We start from the raw sequence: 18,371 nt of genomic DNA on the forward strand, positions 1-18,371 counted from the left end.
TTGTCTTGCAGTTTCTCGGGGAATCTTAAATTGCCATCGGAGGGCTCTAGCTGATTGATGATGAACAGAGTGGGATCGTTTAGCTTGCTCGACATTATCTAGAGCCTGAAGAACACAAACCTGGGTATGTAAGTCAGCTGCTTGATTACCAGCAGCTCGGGGCCCTGAAAGGTTAGAGTGGGCCCGTACATGTCTAATAAAGCAGGGGCTAGACCGGGAATGTAGGATCCCTTGTATATCTTGAAATAGCTGTTGAATGGTGTCAATACAAGCTGAATTAATGTGCTTTATAGTAGCTGTTTTAATAATTTTTGATATACTTACCATATAAGTACTATTATTATAGATTGATGGGCTCTGTAGTAAAATCTGTTAAGGTATAAATAAGAGCTTGTATTTCTACTGAAATATGAGGCTTGAAGGATCTTTGCTCCTTTGCTGTAGTATATCTAGCCTTTTTAGAACTGGATCTATCTGTAAAAATGGTTAATACTTGAGATAAAAAATTTCTTTTAATGTGGTAGTTAATACTATTCCTTGTGTTAGAAATAAATCAAGTCCCTAAGCCAGGGTTCCCGGTAGAATATAAAATATTAAGTATTTTGACTTCTATGTAGAAGGGTGTGTACACCGACCTTCCTCTTGGGCAACTTGTAGTAATGTACAGGTGCTGACTGCTATCATGGTAAGGTATCTTTACTTTAAAAATAAAGCAAATTTACTTTTGAATTCATAAGCTATAAATGTTGCCTTGCCTTTAGCTTAATTAAAATGTAGGCAGCCATATACAGTTAGGATTCAATTATTTATAAAACATTGGCTTCTCATGTAACTTAATTTATATGATATTGATTATATTGCAAAAGCTAATTTATAAAGTAACTTAAGTAGGTATCTTTAATTTTAAAAAAAATGGCAAAGAAACTTATTCAGTAAAACTTATAGGTTTGATACTTTATTGGTCTGATCCAAAAGCATGGCTTTTATCTTTCTTGAAATTCTATTGCTGTTGAAAAATTTGGCTATATTTAAGAAATATATTGTTTTTGCCTTTCTTACAGGTGAAAACTTTTATATTATTTAATATATACCTATTAATTTTTATTTGATAAGGCTTTCCATGCAATTTTAAGTATATTAGATCTGTTTTAAAAAGTTTTCCTATAAGAAGAGAGAATAAATTTTTTGTATTACTCCGGGCCCTTGGAGCTTTCCAAGAATCATCTCTGTTAATGCCTTGAAATTTTAACATGGAAAAAACCATCAAATAAATATCTATATATGATTTAAATATTTTAATATTTGTTATTATTATTATCTATTATTATCTTAAGATATCAATTAGATTTAGACTAGTTTTTGTATAGAAAACTTTTGGCTGAGATCATAGAATTAATCCTATTTTTAATTAGATCAATAATAAGTAACTTATTTTGATTTCCTAATTATTAGAGGAAATACAACATTTTATTTTCTTAAAAATAAGTTTTTATGTTTTAAGTATTTAATCACTACAACTCTATAATTTCTCCTAATTTAATTTGTACTTTGAATTTTTAAAGCTGGCAAGTCAAATATATTTAATAGTTCTTAGATTAATAACACTTTATATTTCTAAGAAAAATACAAGACATAATCAGTTAATAGATTCAATTCTGTTCTCTAGGTTTTTTGTGAGGTAAATTTAAACTTTAATTTTTATTTGCCAGTGGCTCTGGGAAACTAGGTTTTGTTTATTCGACTGTAAATTATCACATTCTTTAAGATGGCTACTGGCAGGACACTATATTAACTGTCTGCTGGGGGAAGGGCCTTTACCCTTTCCTCCCTCAACAAAGGATGTAGCTGGTTACCTGGACTACTTAGATCTTTACAATTAATATATTATTTGTTTATATTTTAATAATCTCTTTGAGATTCTAGAATCAATTATAATTATTTTAAAGTATTTACTTTGGATAAATTCTATAACAGAGACAAATTTATTTATTTTCTTGAAGGCCTTAAAAGTTAACTTTTCAATAAGGTTCACTAGTATTTTGAAAACTACTCTTTATTATGGAAATGCAAATCTTGTTGCTGGAATTAGCTTGAATTTCTTTCAAGAAGACTTTTTCGCTGTTTTTCTCAGGAAAAAGAATCAGTTCTGAGTTTTTCATTTCTGTAGCTCTTGTAAAGAGTTAAGGCTAGTTCAAGACTTATCTAATATCCAAAATTGGATGTGCATGCATTCTGTCTTATACTAGCTTTCTCTTTACACGTGTACAGATATCCCAGATGCATTTCTAAATTTTTAAAACTTTTTTATGGCGAGAAAGGAAACTTTTAATTTATTATACTAGGAGAGCGCCTTCTATATTGGATTGTCTCATGTCTCTCCCTTCCCCCACATCATGCTTACTTCAGGGGAAGCATCAGTAATAGATCTGGCTGAATTTCTTTTCATGCTTAAAAGATAGACAGATCTCAATTTTTTTTTTTTTCCTTTTTGGCTTTCTGAAATAATAACTAATACCCAATTTGGCCAAGATTTGCATTTCCCTATGAGCTCTCTTGTAATTTTTAAACAAGGCATTAAATAGTCTTATTGTAAGTAATCTTAATGTGGGAGAGCAGATAGCCCTGCCCTCTCCAGCTGCCTTTGAATTTATCTGTATCAGAGGCAGTTTCAGCAGTGGAGTTCCACTTATTACAGATTTTAAATTTCATACATATACTAAGATTCTAATTTCAACAATAAACAACATTATTTTGTGACCACATAGACTTCAACATTCACTCTAAAGGGCACTTTTACTTTATCCCATGCTTTAAACAGGCACCGCGAGACACAAGCATGCTGTGCAGGAACTGTATAAAAAGATCCCTGCCCTGTACTTGCCCCATTTTGTTACTCCTGAATTTAAAAAAAAAACCAATCCGCAGTTACTCACTGGGGCCTTTACCCACGGCAACCTTCCTACTCGTCGCAGTGTCTTCGGGTCCCAGTGTCTTCGGGTCCCTGTTCGCGGGCGCCAACTACCGGATCCAGCTGGTATCACAGGTCCTGAAGGTAGGGTTAGGAGGTTTAAGAGAAATAAAGACAAGAGAAAGCGGGGCTTCAGGAGGACTGCTAGTCCATGGTGAGACTGCAGCAGCTTTATTAGTTGCAGGCGTACATTTATGCGGCCTTTCTGGGTGTTTCTCCAAGTGCCCCTTTCCCAGGACAAGGCCGCCCGTCAGCTCCTCAAGACATTCTTGGAAAAGATACATAGAGCAAGCGTCTGATTAGATATCATTGAGAACAGCCTAGCTGAGAACATCCAGATAAGTCGTGCATCACACGCACTCTCTAACAATGGGGCTATGGTCTGCCCTGTCCCTAGTTGACCCTGAAGGCTTAGGGGAGAGCAGGTAGGCGTCCCTACCCTGTGCTCAATCCCCTGTAGGAGATCAGGTAGGCGTCCCTACCCTATGCTCCATCCTTGCCCTCGGGCCCCACGGAACACAGCTTCCCACAGGTTCAATTTCTGTTCCTCCTCCTGCTTCATGTCTTAACTTTACCAGGGTGCTTTGGCCAGGATAGTCCCTTCTTATCGGAGATAAATGAACAGGAGTTTGTGGGACCAGACTGGGAGCTGAGGAAAGGGAAGGAGGCAAAAGGGCAGCTTTGTAGTTAGCAGTGCTGCATTCCCAACCCGTGTTTCCTTTCCGCAGCTGGGCAGAGATGGCCCAGCCAATGCATGCAGCCTAGCAGGTAGAACTCCAAGGGACCAGGAATTCTTTGCTTGCTACCAGGTTGATCATCAGATTTATGGCGCAGAACTTGTTCAGTTCTTGCCAGTGGAAAGGACATTTGATGCTTTCATTTTCTGTTTGCTCGCCTCTGTCTCCTCACCCTTAACCCACCCACAGCCAGTGCATTGAAATTTTTGCAGACTCTGCCAAGAGCCTCCTCTTTCAGCTTTCTTACTGCACCATTGGGATCCTCAGCCTTCTTATTGGGAGACAGACAGCACACCCACACACAGCACGTGGGCGTGACATGACATCTTTGTTTCCAAAGAATAATAAAAACAGTCTCAGTGCCATTGTGGGGTCTAGGGAAATCTTCAATTAGGGAAGACCCTCCCTTTGTGTCATTAAGAACTTTATAATTAAGTCATTAATGCAATCACTAGAAACCCAAATTACATAATTATCTGAACAGCAGGTGGCCAACCTCCCAGAAGCAGCCTTGGGTATTCATAGAGCTGCTTAAACTGCACAGCTACTAACTTTAAAATTCAAGCTGACAGAACATTTTTAAATATATTTGTGTATTTTTCTATTGGCAGTTGTTTCCCATCTATTACAATCGCTGGCAAAGATATAGTGTTTATTAATCGTAGACTAATTTCTTGAAACACAAATGGATAAACACTTAGATGCATTTTAATAAAATTGTAAAACTTTCTTCTAAAAAAAGAATCTCATTTTCTGTTTCCTCATAACCTCATGTGTCAAGCTGAAAATAAAACAATTAGAATGAAAGCAACCATTCACCATTTACCTGACTCTGCACTGTCAGCCATGTAGGCAGGTTGTAGATTTCCCCAAGGTTGCTCAGTGACATCCTCCAAGCAGAGAAGGGATGTGTTCAGAGGCTGGAGGCTGCTCCTGCCATCACTGCCAAACTAAACCCAGAGGCTGATCTGTCTGTGTGAGCTGGGCTGGGCTGGTGTTTCAGGCCATGAAACTGTTTGTGTATGAAGGTGACATTGGAGTGGAGTCCCTTGTCTCTGTTGTTAGGCAATTCATCAGAGAAGGGTTGTGTTGATCAAGTCGTCTTGTCCCCAAAGGCTGAGGGAGGTGGCTGCTGCCTCAGTCTCCTGGGACTGCTGAGGCCCTCAGGGTGTTGGAATGGGCCTGGCAGCATCTCCCCTAACGAGTGACTGGCTGATAACTTTTTAGAACTCACTTCTCAGTGTCTCTTGAATAAGTGATATGTGATTATTTTAAATTAGGTCCCACTCCAAAAGGGTTTGTCTGCCCACAAAGGACAGTGAGGATTGGGCACTCTGCCAGGTGCCAGCAGAGGCCCCACTCTGAGGACCCCATATCCTGTTACCTTTTTGCTCCTAAAAGACACTGGGCTTTGATGTTTGGCAGAACAAAAGTTCTGGTCAGAGACATGCCTGTCCTCCCTCTCCAGAGGCTTCAGTAACCCCGAGGCACCAAGTACTGAGGGAAAGCGTTTATGGCAGTGTGCTTGGTCCTCTGCTCACTACCCCCAGCTTTTCTCCTTTTAGCCCAGGATTTGGTTGGGGATGCAGGCAAGCAGAGAGACGATGGGGGAAAGTGAATTTCAGGAAGGACTCTGTCCCAACACAATTGAAAAGCAGATGATGTTTGCCCTTTTTGGGTTCTCCATTCTGCCCATATCACCAGAAAGGGATAGGACTGGGCTGGCATGACTGGCGTTTGTGGGTTTTTGACTTCTGCAAGAAAGAATTCAAGTCACAAGCCCAGCTGATTTTAAGAGTATGTTTATTAAAGGTTGGAAAAGTGACACAAAGGACAAGCTTTGGGTAGAAGGGGCAAGATCACAGTAACAGAAGTGACCCTAGACTGGGCTGCCTAAACTTAGAAAAGGAAGTCACAGTGACAGATGTGAGCCCAGACTGGGCTGTTAGATCACTGAGAAGTAAAAATCTTGTTATGGCTGATATCAGGCTGGTGGGAAGTGACAAACCATAGGCACTTGGAAGTTCAGAAAAGAACTGTTTTATTCACACTGATGCTGACTTAGGAGAGTCCCCTCTAGAGGCTGAGCACTAGGTCTGGGTTCTGACCTTCTATTATACATGACAAGTAGCCCTGTGCATGAATCCGTGTGCCAGTAGCTCAACAATAGCTTGCTTCTGTCCTCCAGTAACTCTCTGCCCACTACCCTGCCCTCCTGTAGCTCACCTCACCCTTATACCACCATCCCTTTCCCCCACTTTCCCTTATAATTTGGTGACCTATTCTGTTCTGTAGCTCTCCGCCATCCACTTGTAGCCTGCTGCCCCACCCTCCTGCTGATTCATGATCTTGTCATTATGCCTTTGGTTATAATGACCATTTGTATATTACATCTTTATTATATAGGACTAGAGGCCTGTTGCAGGAAGATTCCTGCAAGAACAGGGCTTCTTGCGGGCTTCCCTCCCACCACTGCCACCTCTCCTGCTCCCCACTGCCCTGAACTTTCCCTGACTGCCCCATCCATGCTTTCCCTCCCACAGCTGCCTTGCTTTCTGATTTCCCTCCTTCTTCCTTCTATGCTGTCTTCAGTCTTCACATCTCCCTCCCTCAGCATCTGCAAATTAAATGCCATCTTTGTTGTGTTAATTTGCATACTCGCTCTGATTGGCTGTGGGTGTAGCTAAGGTAAGGTCAATTAGCATTTTTTCCTTTTATTAGTATAAGTAAGCTTCAGGGTACTCAGGGTTCTTTCCACACAATGGCAGCCTTGGAGGTTGGCTGATGCAAGAAACAAGTGAGATTACACAAGCCAAGGGCATGGTTATGATGGAACAAGTAAGGGGAGGGTTATCTGTTATTGGCTTGTCTTCTCAGTCTGAGTGACAGAAGCCAGCCAAGCAAGGACTGTTTCGGATCACTGAAAAGTTAAAGAAGAGGAGGACCCTGGGAGCTTAGGAGGAAGAAAGTAAAATTATGCACCCGAGGAAAGGGAGTCAAGGGTATGCTCAAGGGTGAGCATTCACTGTGTCCATTGTCTTGAGGATTTTTATGTGTTTTCTATAGACAGGAATTTTAGTGGAGGTCAATCAGGGTACCGTATTTTTCCATGTATAAGACATCATTTTTTTCTGAAACTGTTAGGCTGAAAATCGAGGGGCATCTTATACAAGGAAGTCAGACAAGGAGGGAGCTACATGAGTGGGTAGATGCCCATTCATATCTAACAGGCTCTCTCCAATCACTAGCCTTACTGTTACTGACATCAGCTAGGGCTGTGATTGGAGGTGAAAGTGGAGAGTGTGCAGATGCAACAGGGACTAGAGTGTTCTGAGCCCATGAAGATGCCCCAAAATAAAAAGATAAATTAAAAAAAAAATGTGTTCTGTTTTATGTTTAAAATATTGATTTCTTAATTTGGGTTTGGAAAAGTGGGGGCATCTTACACAAGGGGGTGTATTATACATGGAAACATATGGTACTCATCAGCTATTTAGGCATGCCTTTTAACATGCTTATGTATCAAGTGAGCTTAAAGTGGGGTTTGAGATCATTCTCTCAAAGAGTGATGTCTGATTAATTTAAAATAGGTCCCACTCTGAAATAGCTTGTCTGCCCACAAGAGGAAAGTGAGGATTTAGGCATGCTGCTAGGTGTCAGTAGAGGCCCCACTCTATGGACCCCCTATCCTGTTTCCTCTCTTTGCTGCTAAAATACATCAACTTTGAAAAAGAGACATACAAAAACATTTTAGAGAAAGGAGAATAACTTTCAAGTTCAACCTGACAGAATATTTAAAAATTATATGAATATATTTTTCATATATTTTATCTCTATCTTGGATTTGTCAGGCTCTAATTGTTTTTTGTTTGTTTGTTTGTTTTGTTATTTATTCCTCTGACTTCATTTGTTTTGGATTTGGCACTAATAGCACCACTGGGTCTCTGTTACCTAACTCACTGACTAGGGTGATTTTAGCTACTCACTCTCTAGTTGGTTAGATGTACTTCCCTAACCAAGGACACCTGCTCCTAAGTGCCCTTCATTAGGGAAGATAGAGTCTAAAGTCCAATTCACTGGCTGTTGATTTCTTGGCCATTTGTTTAAATATTTACCGCTGTTTTTGCTTATTCTACTTGCCAGGGAACTTCCCTAGTTTTTTATTAACCTGCTTCATCCACTTCTCTTCCTCCTTAAGTCCTCAGGCCCTTCCAGGGACCAAAACTGCTCCTAAGACAGGCTCTAGAGCACATGCCCAAGCACGTGTACCCCACTGGCAGCTGTTTAAAGGGTTAATCTCTCCAGGAGAGGGTGCTTTGGAACAGGCACCAATGCCTCCAAAGTGAAGGCAATCCGTGTGTTTTTAGGATTTATCAGTAAGCTGGAAGCAGAGCTTTCCTGGGATCCTTAGAAGCCTTCCTACTCTACCTGCCTTGTTTGGTAACAACTTACCAAACCCAGTTGTGCTGGTGAGCCCTGAGAGAAGCCAGGAGAATCTGCATGATTGGGATCCCCAAAGTGAGATCAGAGAATGCATTTTTCAGAGATAATAAAAAGACCTTGGGCCTAGGTGTCGGCCACTGTTGTAGAAACTAAGACTATAGAGATAAGACAGTTATTCTTCTTTCAAAGGGTTCTATCCAATGGAGAGACAATGAGATCAAGTAACCATCTCAGGAGTGATGTTTATCAGTGGAGATAACGTATTTTTCAGACCATAAGACGCACCGGACCATAAGACGCACCAGTTTTTAGAGAAGGGAAATGAAGAAAAAAAGATTCTGAAACAAATAGTGTCCTAAAATATTTTATGTACATTAAAACCCAACATCACAGTCATAAACACATGTAATCAACCCTGTAAAGTAAACAGCAGCATTTAGAACCATTTTAGAGCCGGGCAAGCACACAGAGACCACACAGAGCCGGGCAAGTAAAAAAACTTTTTTTTTTAAAGTATATGTGTAGGCTATATTTGGACCATAAGACGCAGGGACTTTTTCCCCCCACTTCTGGGGGGAAAAAAGTGCGTCTTATGGTCCGAAAAATATGGTAATTAGTTTTCCAGCTGTGTCACAAGGAACAGAATACTGGGGCTCCTGATTAGTCTCTTGTGGACAGCTGAGGATGAAGTAAGGAGAAGCCCAGGAAATAAGGCAAGGTTAGTTCTGAGGGTTAGTGGCTGGGAGGCTGAGGTCAAGTAAGTGGGTACTAACAGCTCTCACATAGCCTTCTCTACAAGTGCTTTCCTGGTTCTGTGAAATCTATGAAAAACATACTTATTGACATGGCAACCTTTCATGAAACCAAATTATGTGAGTAAATAGTGCAGGGGAACAGCATTCTGCTGGGAGACCACATTTACTCAGTGGGGTTCTTCCAAGGCAGTTCTTGGAGTTGGCCCATAGACCAGAAACACTGTCTTGTGGATCCAGATCATATATGTGAACAAGGAAACCTTTGTCCTGTCATGGGCAAGAGTAAGAACCGTGGACATCAGAAAAAGGGCAGCTTTGGAACAAAGGGCCTTGCTTACCACATCAAACATTGTCTATCAGAACAACTCTTTAATCCACTCCAGTGGGTAAATATTTGATCTAGTCATTCCCAAGAAAAAGGTGAATTTCCTTGTTTGCCTTATCTCTGCCAGGATTAGGGACTAGTTTCCCCACCCAGCTCACTAGATCGCTATATAATCAGAACAAGAGGCATCCAGTGCACACAGCTGGACCAATCTCCGGAAACAAAGAGCTGGAAATCGTCTTCAGTTGGAGGGACTCTTCCAGATTTTTGTAAGATTCTTACCCCTGGGTAATGTATTGCTGTGTATTTTCTTTCTTTCTTTCTTTTATTTAAATATGGAACGCTTCACGAATTTGCGTGTCATCCTTATGCAGGGGCCATGCTAATCTTCTCTGTATCGTTCCAATTTTAGTATATGTGCTGCCGAAGCGAGCACTGCTGTGTATTTTTCATATACACACTATTTCTAGCCACTTAGCTATTTCAATGAAACAATTCCCCCCACCCCCCACCCCACCCCCCGCCCTTTAAAGCCTATGGGCCCAACTTATGATCTAAGAAAAAATGAACCAGATTCTAAAGTTTAAAAACAAAGCAGATTTCTTTTGGTAGTGTGTGTGTGTGTGTGTGTGTGTGTGTGTGTGTGAAGGAAGATTAGTGAGACTGGGAGCAAGTGGAGGTTTAGGGGGGATTCCTGAATTGTGATAAAATCACCAAAGTCCTGAGGAAGCCATTTGCTGAAGGGCATCAGGATGCCCCCAGGGAACAGGCATTAAATGTGGCAGAGCAAGGAAAGAAAAAGAAGAATGCTTTTAGCCATTTTTTTCTAATATTCTCTACTATTTTTTTTTTTACTTAAAAATAGTTTAAAATATATATATATATATATATATATATATATATATATATATATATATATTTGTTGAATTTTTTAAATTTATTTTTTATTTTTTTTATTTTTTTATTTATTTTTTACAGAGAGTAAGGGAGAGGGATAGAGAGGGAACACTGATCAGCTGGAACCTGGGACTCTTCAGTCCACAGTCTGACGCTCTATCCACTGAGCCAAACTGGTCAGAGAAAGAAAAAAAAAAAGTTTTTATTGCTCTTTAAGAACCAAGTGGAACACATCCAATATCAAAAGAAGATACACTGGCAGGTTGAAGGAAGAAAGAAGGAAAAGAGATAAAGGGTGGAGTATACATTAGATGTTATCCTTTAGCTTTGAGGGATATTGCTCGAGAATTTATAAAATTGTGAAGCCATATGGAAATTATAACCATAGTTACTCATTATAGACTATAAGTTAAGTCCCTTGTTTGCAAGCTGGACAAATACCTTGAATACAAAATATTGTCTATGGAGAGAGAATATTCATTCTTGTGAAGTTTAAAGGCATGGTTTGAGACAGATGATAAAGTTAGTCTGAAAAACAGTGGGGATATATTTCATTGACAAAAAGCTGACTGACAGTTATGTGCTTGAATATGAAAGGTTATGTGTGAGTGAGTTTGACCACTAGTCCTGAGGCTCTACACTAGGGGTGTCGAACTCAATCAGAGAAGGGGCCAAAATCTAAAATCCAGCCTAAATCGCGGGCCGAATGGTTTACTGAACAGTCATAAACTGTCATTGTGATGGAAAAGCAGTGGAGTGCAGTGATGACAGCGCGGTGCAGGCCACATTGCAAGGCCTGGCGGGACAGATTTGGCCCGCGGGCCTTGTGTTTGACACATGTGCTCTAAACCCTTGACGTAGGCAGATTTACTTTAGTAGCACAAATAATCTGTATCCTTGTTTTCTCTCAAATTTATTTTACCTCTTTGGGGGAAATTTAGGATTGAATATATGAGTGAGCCAGTTGTGAGGGGGAGGGTGTGGGGGAGTAGATATTAGAAACTGGTGGCCATGGTGTGACTGGCTGGACTTTGGTTTCTGGATGTCTTAGGGATTCAAGATTACAATAAGCCTGAGCAAAATTTAGCTAAATTATAACAATTAACGTGCAGGTTTTGCAAGCTAGAAACAAAGATTTTTCTTTAACTCTCCAGACTGGGATGGGAGGCCTTCAATCTCCACCAGCAAGTGGCTTTGTAGGATATAAAGCTCCTGTGTAGCATCAGTTCAGGGCCTTAATTAAAGGTGTTCTATGGGCTTGACTTATGAAATGATACATTTCAGTGAAATTGGATCACAGATCTTCTTATCATCTATTTCTTTTACAAGGTACCTTATGCTATCTACCCACTAAACTTACACATCCTTATCACTGTAATTCCATTAGACTTTTGCCAGTAAAACAGGAAAATACTCTGTTATGCTTAAAGAGAACCATTGAATTTTTAATTTTAGAGTTGGGAACTCTCTCATTCTATAGATGAACAAACTTAAGCCTGGAGAGGAAAATGAAGTCAGTCCCTAAAAAAAAAAAAAAAAAAAAAAAAAAAAAAAAAAATAAATTGAGGGTCTACTGAGGCAAGCACTGTGATTCAAGGTGAATAACATGGGCTCTAACCTCCTGTAGAGTGTGCACTAGGAAACACTGACAAGGAGACAGGTGATTGGATAACTTCTTAAAAATGGCACCCGTGGAAATTATAGGTATATCTTTACTTTGTGATATCCTTGGGAGCAGATCCCGTGCTTTGTGACTCTTGCTTTGAAACTTATATCTAATGGAGTGTCCTTGGTCTCAATAACTGAGCACAGAGTGTTTGGACAGACTCTAGACAGGCCCAGCAGCTGACACTACCTTCTTTGAACAAAGATGTCCCCACAACCTGTTAGCACTGGCACATCATACAAGAACCAATGGTCTCCACTACCTCATGGAAGATGTTGGCAACATTTCTATCCACCACTGCCACCTAATGGCTCTTTTGGCTACTACAGCTCTGGCTCTACTTCCTGATGTTGAACTCTGGGTTTCTGGCCCCAGGCAGAGAGGTGTTGAGTTGGTTACCCTAAGGTCCTGTTCCATCTTGAGAACCTTAGAAGACAATATTTATCTATTGAAGAATAAGAGACTTAAATGAATCCAAATCAATAAAGCTTTGATGAGGTCTTCCACAAAGCTAGAAAAAGAAAGCACACCCAGAAGACTAAAAAACACAGAGTAAATGTAAAGAGCTTGTCAAATGGGGAGCATGGCAGGCCAGCAGCTGTGTTGAAGCAGTGGTCATGTTTGAATACTTCTTATTCTTTTAGGACTGGCTTCTCTCTCTTCAGTCTTGTACCACATTTTTGCTCAAGTTCCAAGAACATGTTTTCACTTGATTCTATTACAAATTATAATTGATGTTCCTAATGAAAATTTTTCTATCTGTTATTTATTTCAGTATTGTGGAATGAACAACATTTTTCTTAGTGTATAATTTGGTGTTCTTGATCAGTGTGCCAAATTTGTGTATCATTATTATGAATCAGACAAGGTGTATCAATGCCAAATGATGATGAGAAAGAGTGTTCACTTTTCTCCCTCTCTCCCATGAAACCATCAGAACCCTGGATTTCCTGGTATTTCTAGATTCACAGACATACTCTAAGGGCTGTTTAGTAATACTACAGGCTTAGTGCTAGAATTTGTGGCATCTTTAAGGGTATAAAATATTTGACATGGAAATAATTTTTATTGTGGTAGAAAAGTGCAAAATAAAGATTACTATTTAATTTAATGACTATGAAAATGTACCATTTGTTTTCTTTTAATTTAGGATTTATATGAATCAAATCACACTTGAGACTAACTTTAACATCAAATTTTTCTTCCATTGTAAGAATTTCTTATTGTGAGTGATGGTTGCTAAGAAATCATAGCCAATTGTAAAGTAAATGAGTTGCTCATTCATGAATATTTGGAAAGTAAAATTATAAAAATCAGTTCCAATTTTTGTGAAAAGTAAGTTTTTTATTGGATGTGGGAATACTAACATAGATTTAATATAATTTGGGGGAAGATATGACAGTTTTTAAAGGCTATGAATGTTCTTTAATTTTTTATCCAAAGAACTAAAAATATTGTCAGAAACCTTTTGCCACAAACACCAAATAGTTTTCAGTTCTCAAATCTTCACATTTCTTAACACATAAAGTTTTAAAAGTTCATAAGAAATTTGTTTTCCATTTTGTTATAACCTATACTTGTTTAATTCAATTTTAATAGCTATCATATTCCAGGAAGAAGCATTATATTTATTTTATGGGTTTATTTGACTGTGATACTGCCCCTGGGAAGTGTGAGTTCTACACTGTAGACTGAAAACTCTTGAGAGATGATAGTAACAATTCTGTTCTCTTCCTTATTATTTAAAAAAAATACTTTATTTATTTAATGTTTAAATCCTCAACCAAGGATATTTTTTCTATTGATTTTTTTTTAGAGAGAGTGGAAGAGAGGGAAAGAAAGAGAAATATTGATGTGAGAGAAACACATTCATTGATTGGCTGCTGTAGGAAGCCCCAACCAGGGCCCTGTCCAGGGAGGAACCTGCAACCTAGGCACAGGCCCTTGACCTGAATCAAAACAGTTCTTTGGTTCATAGGCTGACACCATATTCAATGAGCCAAACTGGCTAGGGCTTATTCTTCTTTTCAAGAAGATGTTAAGAAATCATTACAGCCAAAACCGGTTTGGCTCAGTGGATAGAGCATCAGCCTGCGGAATGAAAAGTCCCAGGTTCGATTCTGGTTAAGGCATGTACCTTGATTGCAGGCACATCCCCAGTAGAGGGTGTACAGGAGGCAGCTGATCGGTGTTTCTCTCTCATCGATGTTTCTAACTCTCTATCCCTCTCTATTCTTCTCTGTAAAAAAATCAATAAAATATATTTTTTAAAAAAGAAAGAAATCATTACAGCCAATTATAAAGACTTCAGCTTGAGAAAAAGTTCTGAAGAGGTTGATTTTTACACTTGATCTTAGCCAAAAGGCCAAAAAGTGATTGAAGAGGTTGTTTTTTTTCTTATTGTTTTTTTTTTTATCACATAATAACATTATGTGTCTATTGTATAATAGTCTATGTATATTTATAAGAAAATTAGAAAATATTCTCTGAGAATAATCCACATTGTTTCTAAGAATAAGCTTGAAACCTCATTCTGCAGTCTTCTGAAAAAGTTGACCCCATACCCACTTCTAGGAATTGCATTGATTTTTCCATGTTCCTCTATTTTTTCTAAATAGTACAGAACAATCCCACCTTTAGCCACAAACCAACTAATACTTGAGGAATTAGGTCTGTGTCCCTTCACGTCAGGGCAAAATTGCTCTCAACTGATCTCCTTATAGCCAGCTGGTTTATTAACTTGAATACCTGGAATCTGACTTTAACAATCCTCTGATTCACCCTTTCCTGGGTTTAGGGTTCATTGGAAGTCTTTCTTTGACCTCTTTAGTCAGTATAGCTCAGTTGTTTGAGCATCATCCCATGCACCAAAATGTTGCCAGGGTTGCTGGTTTGATTCCTGGTCAGATCAAACCCCTGGTGTTGGTTTGATTTCTGGTGTGGGTGTCAATAGTAGGCAACCAATAAGACTCCACAAAAGAAAGGAGAATAAAGCAATAATATGTACAAATTTGTGGAGTCACTTTTTATTTTATCCAGATTGAAAGAAGCAAAGGAAACCAAGAAAAATGGAAATTGCAAAAGTGATCATTGCCAACACTTACTGAGAACTTACCATGTACCTGGCATTAGGATAAGCACTTAACACTGATTTTATAATTTATTCCACATAACATCCCTAAGATGTAGGTATTATTATACACACTAATGAGGAATAACACTGAGAGAGGTTAAGTAATTTTCCCAAGATCATGTAGTTAAAGTGACAGAGCTAGTTCTTTGGGATCACAATATCAAAAGAAGTTCTTATTGAGAATCAATGTGGTAGAATGGGGGAAGCTTTTGGAAAGCTCTGACCAAAAAGTATGTGTTGGAATGGTTTGTGAATCAATTCATTTTCTGTTCCAGCTAGAGTCCTGAGATACACTCATTGATGGCTACATTGAACTTGTTGGCAAATATATGTTGATGGCTTATTAAATCAGTTTGTTATTATGGCAGAGGCTGTGGATATTTGCTCTTGCATGAATAGTTTAGGTCTTCTCTGTAGCCAGTTATCTTTCTAAATCATATCTTGGACACCAAGAAGCAGGATGAGGAAAAAGTTAGACAGTACCAGGCAAAATCAGGAGTGCAAGATTAACCATGCAAGATTAAATTTGGGGAAAATAACCAAAGTACATTGTTGTGATGAAGCTATGATCCAAGTGCTAGGTGTACCTTCAGAAATTCTATCCATTAGTCTAAGGATCAGGAATTAATCAAGCATTATTTCTCCCTGTTACTCTTCTTCCCACAATTGTTCCCTTATCAGTCTTCCTAAGTCCATATCTCATATCTATAGCTGTAGGCACTGAAATGTGACCTAGAGCTTTCTAGCTCTTGTATACAAGCAAAATGTGGCTGTGACTATAGGAGATAGCATTTTAAAGAATGAAGTTATGTTTGAAACTGGTATGCAGATCCCTCATCAGCCATTTCAGCCATCCAGACAGTGTGACCTGCCATCATTAAGCAGTATCTTTGCAAACAAAGGACAGTAGTACTGATATACATCAAACCAGAACTTCAGCTACAATCAGCCCATGAACTACATATGTAGAAATGGTCCTGTATGACTCTCAAAAAACTGTCCTTTCTGTTTTGGGCTGCTCATTTCCTGTAGAGTCAGAGATTAATTTTATTTGCTCTAGTGCAGCAATTTTCATCATTATGGTACTCCACAATAATTTTTAAAATCTGCAATACCTGACTATTTAGTCAGGAGCACTGACTCTTTTCTCTTAGATTGTCAAATTAAAAAATGACAACCAACAATAGCTGCCTGATGTGAATGAATCAAAATTATACCTATTTATTTTGTCAGATTGACAAATGATCTATTTTTTTTGGTGTGCTACAGAATTTAATGATTAGTTTATGTGTGCCATGATATGAAAGAGGTTGAAAATCACTGCTCTAGTGAGTCAGCCCTGCCTCAATGCCAGGGTCAAGGAGAATCACAGTTCATGAGTTCATGCCAATCGCGAGAGTGACCATCAGATGGCAGCATCTAACTAGTTGGTGTTGGTGAGGGATTCCCACTTCCACTCTTACCTTATTCCACCCCTGATTAAACTCTGTTGCTAGAGAGAAGCAACTCTGAACATAAATGTTTTGAATATCCTGAATATTTGGGGAGTGGAAAGAGAGAGGCAACAGAAGATGTGGAAAAGCACTGATTTTAGAGTCAGATAGATCTGGGTGTCTTTCTCTAGTCCGTCAACAGAAGCAATGTTCTGACACTATATGGCAATGCTTCCTTTGTTGTATCTCTGAAGTTTTTTGTTTTGTGTTTGTGTTGTTTTTAAACTCTATTAAACATATGTTTATTTTCCACTGCCAAAAGCGCCAACAAAAGGATTCTGCAAGTAGAGACAATAGAAAACTAGCAACAGCTATTGACAAGACAGACATAGCATCAAGGATACATGCATGATGATGGAGTATATCACCAGGGCCTAGTTTTTTGGTTGTGCATAGCAGCAAGGAAAAAAGGCAGTCTACGTCTTCTTTTGTGGCAATTGTGCTATTGAGATTTATTTTTTAAATTTCTTTTGTCAGTCAACTCCACAAGCCATTTTGTTTCATTCGTTCACTAGTTCCCTCATTTTGTTTCTTAACCAATATTTACTATCTTCAGAGCACTTTGGTGGATACTCTGTTTTTTACTTTTTTAAAAAATATATTTTATTGATTTTGTACAGATAGGAAAGGAGAGAGATAGAGAGTTAGAAACATCGATAAGAGAGAGTCATCGATCAGCTGCCTCTTGCACACCCCCTACTGGGGATATGCCCGCAACCAAGGTACATGCCCTTGACCGGAATTGAACCCAGGACCCTTCAGTCCCCAAGCCGATGCTCTATCCAATGAGCCAAACTGGTTTCGGCTGTTTTTTACTTTTTTTTAATAGGATTATCATGATTTCCAAAAAGACTTGATATAATATCATTAAAAGAATGCCAACTGGGTGAATAAAGTGAAGGAATTAAGAAGTACAAATGGCAGGTTTAAAAATAGCCATGAGGATGCCAAGTCAGCATAGGAAATACAGTCAATAATCCTATCTAATAAAAGAGTAATATGCAAATTGATCATACCTCCACAACAATCACAAGCAATGCCTACCAACCAATCAGAAGCAAATATTCAAATTAACCCAAACTAGATTGCTATGGCCCCAGAGAAAGCAGGAGGCTTGGGTTTCCCCAGCAATAGATGAAGCAAAGCTTTCTGCCTTCCCTGGTCTACCTTGGCCTCCCCTTAAGGCTACAAAGTTTCAATTATAGAAAATAAATAAATTCCAGATACCATGACCTCTATTTGGGTTGCCAGGAGGTATGACTGGCCTGAAAACCACCTCAGGCCCCTTGCCCAGGCCTCCCCATGCCCCAAGGGAACTCCCGCCCTGATCCAGGGCGCCCTTCAGGGCAAACCAGCTGGCTCTCACCGATGCACCAGGCCTCTATGGTATTTAATTATATCTAATAAAAGAATAATATGCAATTAACCATCACTCCAACACACAAGATGGCTGCCCCTATGTGGTCAAAAATGACTGCCCCCATGTGGACACTAGATAGTTGCCACAAGATGGCCAGCAGGGGAGGGCATTTGAGAGAGACCAGGTCTGCAAGTTGTGCATGATCAGGCCAGTATGGGAGGGCCGTTGGGAGGGACCAGACCTAAAAGGGAGGGCAGTTGGGGGCGATCAAACCTGCAGAGAAGGGCAATTAGGGGTGACCAGGCCTGCAGAGGAGGGAAGTTGTGGGAAACCGAGCCTGCAGGGAAGGACAGTTGCGGGGGACCCAGGCCTGCAGGGGAAAAAAGTTGGGTGGGTCCAGGCCTGCAGGGGAGGGCAGTCAGGGGTGACCAGGTCTGCAGGGGAGAGAAGTTAGGGGCAAACAGGCTGGCAGGGGGATGGATAGGAGGTGATCAGGCTAATAGGCAGAAGCAGTTAGGGGCAATCAGGAAGGCAGGCAGGCAAGCAGTTGTAAACCAGCCATCCTGCATTGTAAGAGGGATGTTCAACTGCCTG

The 18,371-nt window shown here is 39.6% G+C and overlaps 1 non-coding gene across 1 annotated transcript; it reads right to left on the reverse strand.

Annotated features, from left to right (window-relative positions):
* Positions 1-9,557: 9,557 nt before the first annotated feature.
* Positions 9,558-9,664, reverse strand: LOC118709794. Its single transcript, XR_004985139.1, has one exon. It is a non-coding gene; the product is annotated as a U6 spliceosomal RNA (small nuclear RNA).
* Between the last annotated feature and the right edge of the window lie 8,707 nt (positions 9,665-18,371).

This window comes from Pipistrellus kuhlii, unplaced genomic scaffold, assembly GCF_014108245.1.
Source record: "Pipistrellus kuhlii isolate mPipKuh1 unplaced genomic scaffold, mPipKuh1.p scaffold_m20_p_1, whole genome shotgun sequence".
NCBI classification, from domain to species: domain Eukaryota; kingdom Metazoa; phylum Chordata; class Mammalia; order Chiroptera; family Vespertilionidae; genus Pipistrellus; species Pipistrellus kuhlii.